At 35.4% G+C, this 12,500-nt stretch overlaps 1 protein-coding gene and 1 long non-coding RNA gene across 2 annotated transcripts in view; one reads left to right on the top strand and one right to left on the bottom strand.

Moving 5' to 3' along the window:
* LOC147832340 (uncharacterized) overlaps window positions 1-6,181 on the top strand; it is a 71,881-nt gene extending 65,700 nt beyond the window's left edge. The window contains exon 5 of the mRNA XM_087299005.1: window positions 5,186-6,181. The gene's annotated coding sequence lies outside the window, so the exon portion shown is untranslated. The remainder of the gene's footprint in view (window positions 1-5,185) is intronic.
* The window catches only part of LOC147839473 (uncharacterized), a 503,025-nt gene that overhangs the window by 128,468 nt on the left and 362,057 nt on the right, over window positions 1-12,500 (bottom strand). The window lies entirely within an intron of this gene.

Below are 12,500 nucleotides of genomic sequence, written 5' to 3'. Positions count from 1 at the left end.
AGATGTGTGTGTGTGTGTGTGTGTGTGTGTGTGTGTGTGTGTGCGCGCAAGTTACACTGATGATTTACAGGCTGCTATCTGCACCTCTGTGCCCAAGGCTACTTAGAGAAATACGATTACTGAATAAAACACACACACACATACTTGCACCGCTATCTTTATGGGGACTTTCCATATTCATAATAATTTTTATACTGTACAAGCTGTATATTTTGCTCTTACCCCTCAATCCAACCCCAACATTCTGCGTGATTTACAGTGTTAGGCAAGTTCCTTTAAAAGAGTAATTAGTTAAAGTTACTTCTCACAAATAGTAACCGAGTTACATCATTACAAGGGACAGTAACTATTTCATTACTTTAAACACATCTAATTGGTCATGTGACTATAAAATAAATATAAACATTGTAAACTAATCTACACTATTATAATGTTGTTGTGGGACTATGTGAGACTCAACTGCAGCATGTCCTCAGTCATATATCCAGATATTCTTTTGTTTCATTCTGTCCAAGTAAAGCTGGAATTTTACTTTCGCCTGGCGCCGCATCGTGCACCTTTGCTGACTCTGCGTACACCTCGCGAAACGTCCGAGGCTTTATTCTCGCCGCGTTCACTGTTGTGATATTCTTTAAAACGACGGGGGGCGGTCAAAAGAAACCCACCGTAAAGTCAGATGGATAAACAGAGAAGTAGGAAGTTTCCGGAACTACGTCATAACATAATATTGTTCAATATTTTTAAACTTCTGATTTTTAAATAGTTTTATACATTATTTGGTCCCACTTTATTTTAAGTGGCCTTAACTACTATGTACTTGCATAAAAAATAGATACAATGTACTTACTGTGTTTATAATGTACTTGTGAACACTTGTGGTGCTTTTGAGTTGGGATAGAGGTTGGGTTATGGACAGGTTTAGTGGCATGGGTAGGTTTAAGAGTGGGTTAAGGTGTAAGGGATGGTCAACAGTGTATTTACAAATGTAATTACAAAAGTTAATTACAGATGTAACTACATACATGTATTTAATCAAGCATAAGTACACAGTAAATCCATGTTTTTACACAATAAGTACATTGTAACAAACTATTAATTCCTGTGTAAGTACATATTAGTTAAGGCCACTTAATATAAAGTGGGACCCATTATTTTAATGATTATATGCATTTTTTTAACCATTCAAGATTTTTTTAATCAAATCACTTGCTTTTGTTCATATCTCTGACAGCTTTACCATTTAAAGTTTATTATAATATTAATCACAAGAGAACATGAGTTGCTCTACAAATATATATATATATATATATTTTTTATTATGGCAAGAATAAAAGCAAAAAAAAAAAAGAAAAGATTTTTTTTAGAAAAAAGATTTTTTTTAGATTTAGCCCACTCCACAAATATATAAATCAGTGTTACTGGTGGAAAAACATATTTTGTATGTAATTAATGACAACAGAACATGAGTTACTCTACAAATGTTTTATTAACGCAAAAATGAAAACAAAAAAAGCACACTTACTAAAAAATATAGATGTTTTTTTTTTTTGATTTAGCCTGCTCCACAATACACACATTACTGTCTGGCTAGTTCCTGTCCTCTTCTTATGCTAAAAAAGCAATGATTGTCCAACATTACAGATGATCATCACCAATAAAGCCCAGAAAACCAGGCCATCAGTATATTGTAAACCGATAGATTTAAATATTCCTTTCCAATTATCAAAGAAATACTTCTCTGACTTCATTATAGTTTTGTAACTATTAAACTGTTTTAATTTCAAAATTAAACAAAATACATCAGTGTAAACCTATAAAAGGTGAAAAAACCATATTCTGTAATTGTGTACCTGTGTCTCCACTTTTGCCATGGCCTCTTTTGGTTTTAATAAACTTATCCTTCAGGTTTTTCCAAACCTTTTAACAAAAACTTTCTCCTTTCCCACGGCTGCTGCAATTTCTAGCCAAAAATTATTGATCATCTGGTTATTCCTCTGATCACGGGTCATAAGATGTGTGTACAGTCGTACTGTTTTAGACAAAATCTCTTCAAAGTGGTTCATATTCAACTGTAATCAGTTGCAGCGCCACACGCACTGTTCGCTCGAGTCTCAAAAAATACCCTACACACCACTGCCGAAATCATTCTGCGCGCACCCAAAGCGAACATCCACAAACTCCGCGATGACGTCACATTCGCTGCGCGCACTCAAGCGAACAAGCAGACATGTCGAGTATAAACCAGGCTTCATACAGTAAGGCTCAGTTTCACAAACAGCACTTAGATTAAGCCAGGCGTAAGCCTTAAATTATTTAGGCTATTTAAGCCACATTTATAAAATGACCTTAGAAAAATATATTACTGGTGTGCACCTGGAGACAAAAAAAAAAATGACACTGACGTATTTTAAGACGTATTTTTATCTCCCTGCAAGTTATTTTGAGTTGAGACAGCTTAAACATGCAATTTAATCTTGACTAGCCTTAAATCTTGTTTGTGTAAGCAGGGGTAAGTGTTTGCGGTGGAGAAAAACGAAGTTTTACTTGCTTGACGTTGTGGCTTCGTCTCCTCCTTTGGTAGCAGAGCTCACGTTATCACCTGCGTAGCCACTGTGTGACAACGTGAGGGGCTTCATTAGATTAGAATTACTTGTCACCAACACAGAGAGACTCTTTTTTTCTGGGCATTTCGTAGCATTGCACGACACATTAAAAATCTTTCCTTTTACCTTAACAAGGGAAAAGTAGTGCTTACAGTTTGCAGACGCTACCTTTGAACGTGTTGGATTTACCACCGTTCTGACTCCTGGCCGTTGGTTTGTGCCACTGCGAACACCGCACTATACTGCCTTTGATTGGTAAACGATGGAAAAGTACTCTAAGCCAATCATCACGTTCTCAGTTACACCACGTTCACAGACTCACCAATCATCATCACTGGTTGGTTTTGTGTCCCGCCCCATCCCCGAACATACACACACCTCCCAGAGATGATGGCTGTGAGAGAGAGAGATGCTGCTCACATGAAAACCACTTCAGCGTTCTGTAATGAAACTTGAGGTACTTTACTGTTTATGATTTAGAGTTATTTTGTGTTTTATTTCGTATATGGTTTGATTTTCTTGAATGCTTAAAGGGCACCTATGATGAAAAGGAGTGCAGTTTCCCTGCCTATCGAATTGATTGACAGCTGCGTATTAACATGTCTCTGTAGTAACACGTATAATAAAATCAACAAGACAGGACGTGCGCAAAGCAACCGGGATTAAAAGATCTGTTCAGCTCTCTGTGATCATCATCAAATGTGATCAAAAATGAGTTTCACAAGCTTAAAACGGTTTTAAAACAGAGCGTGTTTGTAATGAATTACAGTGATTTTTACCATCTTTACTTTATCACCACAGTCACATGTCAGTATGATTATAAAAGAAGATGCTTCAATCCCAGTTTGTGGACGTTAAATCAGGTTTATGTTGTACATTAACATAATGGATATCCATACAGCGGTTGATGTTAACGTGTATCCTGTCACATTTGCCATGCAAAAACAGTGCAAAGTCAAACGCGCACACTCTGTGTGTCTGTGTGTGTGCGTGAACTTTGTAAAGACATTGTGTGTGACTCATCGTTGCAGAAAGGCTTGAATTAACTCCACAACAAATACATCAAATAATCATTGGGAAAGTTCTTACTGTAGTATTTCTTACAAACGTTATGTGAGATCTGCTTCCTTCATGTCTGTGACTGTGCTGTTTATCTGACGCAGCTGAGGCGCAGATTGAGGCACACTCTGATAGTCATGTGGGAATGGTGGGCGGGGAGAACTAGCATTAAAGGCACAGGCCCCAAAAACAGCTAAATAGTATTTGGAAAATTCCAATATTCAGAAAGCTACAATAAATAATCTGATGGGTGTATTGAGCTGAAACTTTACAGACACATTCTTGAGACACAAAAGACTTCTCTTAAATCTTGAAAAAGGGGTAAAATAAGTGCCCTTTAAGTTATGATTGAGAAATTTAATTTTGACACCAAGATTATGGAGCCTAGCGGATATATGACATGTATAGTAATGGACATTAGCAAAGCACGCCAGGCATGGACCAATTAATGTGATCGTTTTCCTCATGGGGACCAAAAAGATGTCCTCATAAGGTCAAATCTTACTAGAATTGCTACACTTGTGGGGACATTTTTGGTCAAGGTACACACAAAATGACAAATACAGTTGAATTATCAGCCCGCCTGTATATTTTTCCACAATTTCTGCTTAACAAAGAGAAGATTTTTTCAACATTTTTAAACATACTAGTTTTAATAACTCATTTCTAACAATGGATTTATTTTATTTTTGCCATGATGATAGTAAATAATATTTGACTAGATATTTTTCAAGATACTAATATTCAGCTTAAAGTGATATTTAAAGGCTTAACTAGATTAAATAGGCAAGTTATTGTATAACAGTGGTTTGTTCTGTAGACAATTGGGAACAAATATTGCTTACGAGGGCTAATAATATTGACCTTAAAATGGTTTGTAAAAATGTAAACTGCTTTTATTCTAGCCGAAATAAAACAAAGAATACTTTCTCCAGAAGATAAAATGGTCCCACTTTAAATTAAGTGTCTTTAACTATTATGTACTTACACCAAAAAATAAATACAATGTACTTACTGTGGTTATAATGTATTTGAGAACACTTGTGGTATTTTGAGTTGGGATAGAGGTTGGGTTATGGACAGATTTGATGGCATTATTAGGTTTAAGAGTGGGTTAAGGTGTAAGGGATGGTCAACAGTGTATTTACAAATGTAATTACAAAAGTTAATTACAGATGTAATTACATACATGTATTTAATCAAGCATACACAGTTAATACATTTATTTACACAATAAGTACATTGTCACAAACTATTAATTCCTGTGTAAGTACATATTAGTTAAGGCCACTTAATATAAAGTGGAGCCGAAAAAATGTTAAAGGCAATACTGTGATTTTTTTTTTTCAATTCAATTGCATGTGCTCACTCTCCCACACACACACACACACACACACACACACACACACACACACACACACACACATTTGGACATTTGTGAAGTTTGTGCATCTAGTTCAGTGTGTCCGGCCCAGACTTCCTCTAAATCTCTCTTCTTCTTTTTTTTTTTTCTGTCAACCAAGGAACGTGAAATATTGAGCGGCGCTTTGGGAATCTGATGGAAGACAGATGCTGGGTAATTTGATTAGTTGCCACTGGACAGACGTTTCCCAAGATGCATTTGTGCTCCAGATTCCTCGTCAGTAAACACAAAACGCAGCGTTTGTTTTCTCCACTAACACACACACACACACACACACACACACACACACACACACAAATGCAGGAATGTGTGGAGGTTTTTGTTACTGACTGCTGGGGTCTTTTCGCATGTATTTTTAGATTTATAGTGCATGTGTGCAGATGTTCAGCGGTGGAAGAGGGAAAGTTTCATTGTGTTGCTCGGACTCAGAAACCCTGAGGCTGTTTCTGGTAGAAGAATCTGCGCACACAAAACAAGAGAATAGAGAGACTTTTACTTCTTACATATTCTCCACTCTCATACATATATACAGTGCATAAATGAGTACAACCCTCACAGATCTCTCTTTTAAAGTCAGATGTTCTAGGATGCTGTGCAGTAATATATTTGTGCAGATTGGTCAGTGCCAAAGCCAAAAACTGGAACTAATCTAACAAAAAAAAAAAAAATTAAGATCAGTGTTCGAAAATTCTTTCATTCATTTTCCTTCGGCTTAGTCTCAGATTTATCAGAGATCGCCACAGCGAATGCATTTCCAACCGCAACCCAGTACTGGGAAACAGGCATACACTCTCACGTTCACATGCACTTATACACTACCGACAATTTTAGATCATCTAATTCCCCTGTAGTGCATGTGTTTGGACTGTGGGTTGAAATCGGAGCACCCGGAGGAAACCCAAGTGAGCACAGGGAAAACATGCAAACTCCACATAGGAATGCTGTTCCCAGTCAAGACTCGAACCAGCGACCTTCTTACTGTGAGGCGACAGTGCTAACCACTGAGCCCCCATCCCGCCCACAGCCCAGTCCAAAAATTAGCACACTCAAATTAACATGTTTGGAAAAAATATTAAATAAAAAGATATATAAACGGACTGAATTGTTTTCTGTCGCTTTTAAAAATGTCCTGTAAACCTGCCTCTCTTATTTTAACCTGTTTTCTATGGAGTCAATCTAGGCCCATATATACTTGCAAAATAAAAGAAAGTAAAATAAATGAATAAATGCAAATCTCCAAAACTCTCAAGACAAACATTTATTTTTCAGAATTAAAATTAAGCTTGTAAACAAAAATAAAGAACTACATGGGGAAAACTAAGTCTTGAGAAATAAGAATGAAATTTGCAAACAACAAAAAAAAAATGCAAATAAAAATCAAGCAGTGAAAAAAAAGTAAATATTTGCATAAATTCAACCTTGAGTTTGCAATGTTGTTTTCACTTTGCACTTCACGTTTCTGCGTGTTTCACTTTGTGACGCTGATTTGACAAGGGGTGAAGTCAAGGGAACTTGGGTGTTTACGGCAGGCCCAGACCTGCCTCCATTTAAGTGACCTCATCACCTGGAGACACAGTATCACCGAGGTGCTCTTACAGCCCATAGGTCTGGGTCTATGGAGTCAATCTAGGGTCATAATTACTTGCAAAATAAAAAAAATAAAGTATTGAGCAAAAATAAACAAATAAATGCAAATCTACAAAAATCGCAAAACAAAAATGTATTATTGAGAAAAAAAAGAATTTGCTAACAAAAATAAAAAACGGCAAATAAAACTCCAGCAGAGCAAAATAACTAAAATATCTTCATTTTCATTTTCTTGTCGGCTTAGTCCCTTTATTAACCCGGGGTCGCCACAGCGGAATGAACCGCCAACTTATCCAGCAAGTTTTTACGCAGCGGATGCCCTTCCAGCCGCAACCCATCTCTGGGAAACATCCACACACACATTCACACACACACACACTCATACCCTAAAGACAATTTAGCCTACCCAATTCACCTGTACCGCATGTCTTTGGACTTCAGGGGAAACCGGAGCATCCAGAGGAAACCCACGCGAAGGCAGGGAGAACATACAAACTCCACACAGAAACGCCAACTGAGCCGATGCTCGAACCAGCAACCTTCTTGCTGTGAGGCGACAGCACTACCTACTGCGCCACTGCCTCGCCCATAACTAAAATATTAGCTATTTAATTAAAAAAACTATATTTGACCAACAATTTTTAAAAGAATTGCTTTTAAAAGAAGTCCAGTCAATTTCAGTGCTTATTTTGATTAGTTTTTTTTAAGTCATCCGTGAGTTTGCAATGTTGTTTTCACTTTGGCCTTCATGTTACTGAGCGTTTCACTTTGTGGCCCTGATTTGACAAGGAGGCAGAGTCAAGGGAACTTGGGCATTTATGGCAAACCCGGACTTACTGGGCTGTAAGAGCACCTCGGTGATACTGTGTCTCCAGGTGATGACGTTGCTTATTTAGAGGCGGGTCCGTATAACAAAACATTTTAATTGACTATTTAAAAAAAGTCAGTTTGATGTCATTTAAGTTTCAATAACTTCCTTTGGCTTCTTATTTATCAGGGATCACCACAGCGGAATGAACCGCCAACTATTCCAGCATTTGTTTTACACAGCAGATGCCCATTCCAGCTGCAACCTAGCACTGGGAAACATCTAACACACTTTACGCCAATTTAGTTTATTCAATTCACCTATAGCGCATGTCTTTGGACTGTGGGGGAAACCTGAGCACCGGTAGGAAACCCACACCAACACAGGGAGAACATGCAAACACCACAAAGAAATGCTGGGACTCGAACCAGTGTGACCTTCTTGCTGTGAGGTGACAGTGCTAACCACTGAGCCACCTTAAGGTTAATTTGATTCAACTTAAACATGGCTGCAACTTCTTTTTTACAGTGTGAAAAAACACATTAGTCTTCCATTAGTCAGAGGAACAAATGTTTTCACAGAAATCCAACTTTGAAGCGATTACTTCTGTGCACATTCTGGCAAACAAACTGAACTTGTGAGATTTGTGTAAAGCAACCCTTGTAGCTTCAAGAGGGTCATTAAACTAATTATTACCATGGCTGACGACTGTGGCTTCTGTACAGAAACATTAATTCAGCTAAAAAACAATGGATCATTGATCAATTATGAATCATGCTGTGTTCATAAAGAAGGACAAGTTTCATGCCTGCTTCAAGATGCAGTGGGGTTTCGTTCTTAAAAATTTGATTAAAATGAAAAAATATTTTATATATCTGTCGGAATATATCTGTTTATATTTGTCGGAAAATATGGCGAAAAGTCCTACATGACGGTAATAATTTGATTGCGGTGTTTTACTTCAGTCATGCCACTAATATATGCATACTCCACATGTTTTAATTCCATTTCTGTTTAGTTCAGTTAGGACTTTAGTCGGATTAAGGTGATCAAAAATCGCTGTTTGGAGCTTATGTTGGCCTACAGTTCAAAATTCATGTTGTACTGAATAAACAGTTAGTAAACACAAACACATATTATTGAACATCATTTATTTTCATCACCGGTTATCATAGTAGAACAGTTTCTCAAGCAGTTTGTGATGCATTTTGGAAACAGGAGATGAGCCCCTGGTCTAATGCGCCACCTGGCTTGGGAAACCCGTTCTCAAAGACTTATTATATGGGTAGCACACATATTCTGAATGCCCTCGGCAGAATTCAAATGAGCCATTTTAATCTAGAATAATTCCGAGATTACAGTTAGATTAATCTGGATTAAAAAAAAAAAAAATATATATATATATATATATATATATATATATATATATATATATATATATATATATATATATATATATATATATATATATATATATATATACATACATATCCATATAGATTTTGGATTAAAATCTAATTATATTCATACATTCATTTTCTTGTCTGCTTAGTCCCTTTATTAATCCGGGGTCGCCACAGCGGAATGAAGTTATCCAGCAGGTTTTTACGCAGCGGATGCCCTTCCAGCCGCATCCCATCTCTGGGAACCATCCACACACACATTCACACATACACTCATACACTACAGACAATTTAGCCTACCCAATTCAACTGTAAAAACTTGCTGGATAAGTTGGCGGTTCATTCCGCTGTGGCGACCCCGAATTAATAAAGGGATTAAGCCGACAAGAAAATGAATATATTATATTAAATTTAGATTAGATTTTTTTTCTTTTTCTTTTTTAAATATTTCCCAAATTATGTTCAACAGATCCTGGAAATTTTCACAGTATGTCTGATCATATTTTTTCTTCTGGAGAAAGTCTTACTTGTTTTATATTGGCTAGAATAAAAGCTGTTTTTAATTAAAAAAATTAAAAAAAAAAAGGTAAAAATTATTATTTTAAGGTCAAAATTATTAGCCTCTTTAACCAATTCTTTTTTTTCGATAATCAACAGAACAAATTATCATTATACACTAACTTGCCTAATTACCCTAACCTGCCAATTCAACCAAATTAACCTAGTTAAGCCTGTCACTTTAAGCTGCATAGAAGTGTCTTGAATAATATCTAGTCAAATATTATGTACTGTCAACATGGCAAAGATAAAATAAATCAAATGAATTATTAAGACTATTATGTTTGGAAATGTGTTGAACAAAATCTTCTCTCTGTTAAACAGAAATTGGGGAAAAAATAAACGGGGAGGGGGCAAATAATTCTGACTTTGACTGTATATATATATATTCATTTTTCTCACAAAACATATTTCTAAAGGTGCCGTTGACTTGAATCTTTTCACGGATATTGGTTACAACCAAAACAATCCATATACGCAAAGAAAACAAATCTAATTAGTTTACAAGTTAAATTATGCGTAATAAACTGAAATGATGCAGGTAAAAAAAGTATTGAAGAATGAAGAAAGGAAGGTGTAGAAAGGCAGCTGAAATCTCTCAGTAGTTCTTCAGCAATCCTCTGCCCTTCCTCAGTGTTAATGTATATTAGCTGCTTCAGTCCAACACCTACATTAGCAGGAGGATGAAGATGAAACCAGCCAAGTAAACTCTCAAATGCTTTCAGAGAAAGAAAATCAAGCAGTAGAATGGCCCAGGCAATCACCTGACTCGAATCCAATAGAAAATACAAACTAAAGATCAGAAGTGATAGGCAAGACGTTCAGAACCATCAAGTTCAGAACCATCAACCATCTGTTTAAGTCTGTGAAAAACTCACGCCTGAGCAATGCATGTGACTTCATTCTCTATTAAAAGCTTTTAATATAAAGTATTAAATACATTTCAGTAGTGTTTCTCCTTGTGTCATTTCATTGTTATTAAACAGAACTTATTTTTCAGATTTGTTGTGTTTTGTTTTATTTGTTTGGGTTATTACCAAAACTAGGCTCATTGCCATATCAGCAGCTCAATTAAAAAATATTACTCCCATAGTATTATTTATTTTCCCCGCTGTGTGTGTGTGTATATATATATATATATATATATATATATAGTTCTGCATTATTTAGAGCAGAAATTATATATAAAGCTAAATTATATAATAAGCATATTAAACTGATTTCTGATGCATCATGTGAGACGATTCAGATTTGACTATCACAGTAATAAACAATATATTATTTTTTTAAATGTTAAGTTAAATTAAAGTTATTTAGCTATTTTAAAAGGTCATTTTTGTTTCTGAACATTGCTGTTTCTAATGTAAATGCAGCCTTGGTTACTGCAATTCTAAACTTTTATACTTATTTTGAAATTTACTTTCCTTAAACTTTTAATTCAGATATGGTATTAAAGCCTATCGAACCAATTACAGCTCAACAGGCAAATCATCTGACGAATCACAGAAGAGCTGGCTCTCAGAAAGGCGGGGTTTAGAGAGACTGAATTTTTAATCCAACAAAAATGTGTTTAAAGACCAAACGATTAGCTCTACAGTGAACATTAAACCATTTTTTCAAATATTTCTGAATATATAAGTGAATATTAAAGTAAAAAGTGGGGGAATTAAGTATTGAACATGTCACCATTTTTCACAGAAAACATGTTTCTAAAGGTGGCGTTGACCTAAAATATTTATCAGGTGTTGATAACAACCAAAGAAATAATATATGAAAATAAAATTAATCTAATTAGTTTATAAATGAAGTTGAAATAAGGCAGGAGAAATATATTAAACACATGAAGAAAGACACCTCTCATATGGAGAAAGTCACATGCATTGCTCAGGTTTTTAATTTTTTTACAGACTTCAACAGTGTGTAAAAATCTTGAAGGTTCTGAGGGTCTCGTCTATCAAATCTGAGCTGTATTTTGTATTTTCTATTGGATTCAGGTCAGGTGATTGGCTGGGCCATTCTACAGCTTGATTTTCTTTCTCTGAAACCATTTGAGAGTTTCCTTGGCTGCGTTTTACATTATTGTCCTGCTGAAATGTCCACCCTGGTTTCATCTTCATCCTCCTGCTAATGTAGATGTTGGACTGAAGCAGCTGATATTCATTTACACTGAGGAAGGGCAGAGGGTTACTGAAGAACTGCTGAGAGATTTCAGCTCCTGTCTGGGCTTTCACTGCCTTTCTACACCTCCCCTTTTTCATGTGTTCAATACTTTTTCCCTGCGTCATTTAATTGTATTACACATTCATTTGTAAACTAATTAGATTTATTTTCTTTTCATATATTATTTATTTGGTTGATACCAACAACTGGTGAAAATTTTAAGTCAACAGCACTTTGTTCAATACTTATTTCCCCCACTGTAAGTGCTGTTCAACAATGACATTTTTTTCTATACATTTATAAACATAATAATTTTAATAAGTGATGTTAGTAACTAACTTTTTGTCTTTGGCATGAAGACAGTATAATATTTTACTAGTTATTTTGCTTAAAGTCTATCTCAAAGTGAAATTTAAAGGCTTAACCAGGTTAATTGGGTTAACAAGTTAGATTAATTAGACAAGTCATTGGACAACAGTGGTTTGTTCTGTATCCAATCAAAAAATACAAATCTCTAATAATATTGGCCTTAGCAGTTTTAATTTGTTTTTTAAAATTGTGTAGAGCCAAACTAAAAGAAACAAGACTTTCTCTAGAAGAAAAATATAATAGGAAGTCAGAATTATTAGCCCCCCTGTTTATTTTTTCCCCAATTTCTGTTTAATTGAGAGCAGATTTTTTCAACACATTCCTTAACAAAATAGTTTTAATAACTCATCTCTAATAACTAATTTATTTTATCTTTGCCATGATGGCAGTACATAATAATTGACTAGATATTTTCAAGACACTTCTATGCAGCTTAAAGTGACATTTAAAGGCTTACTTAGGTTAACTAGGCAGGTTAGGCTAATTAGGCAAGTTATTGTATAACGATGTTTTGTTCTGTAGACTATTGG

Source organism: Danio rerio, chromosome 20 (genome assembly GCF_052040795.2).
Source record: "Danio rerio strain M-AB ecotype USA chromosome 20, GRCz13ab, whole genome shotgun sequence".
Taxonomy (NCBI): Eukaryota; Metazoa; Chordata; class Actinopteri; order Cypriniformes; family Danionidae; genus Danio; species Danio rerio.
The sequence above is the reverse complement of the archived record's forward strand: the minus strand, read 5'-3'. Positions and strand labels throughout refer to the sequence as shown.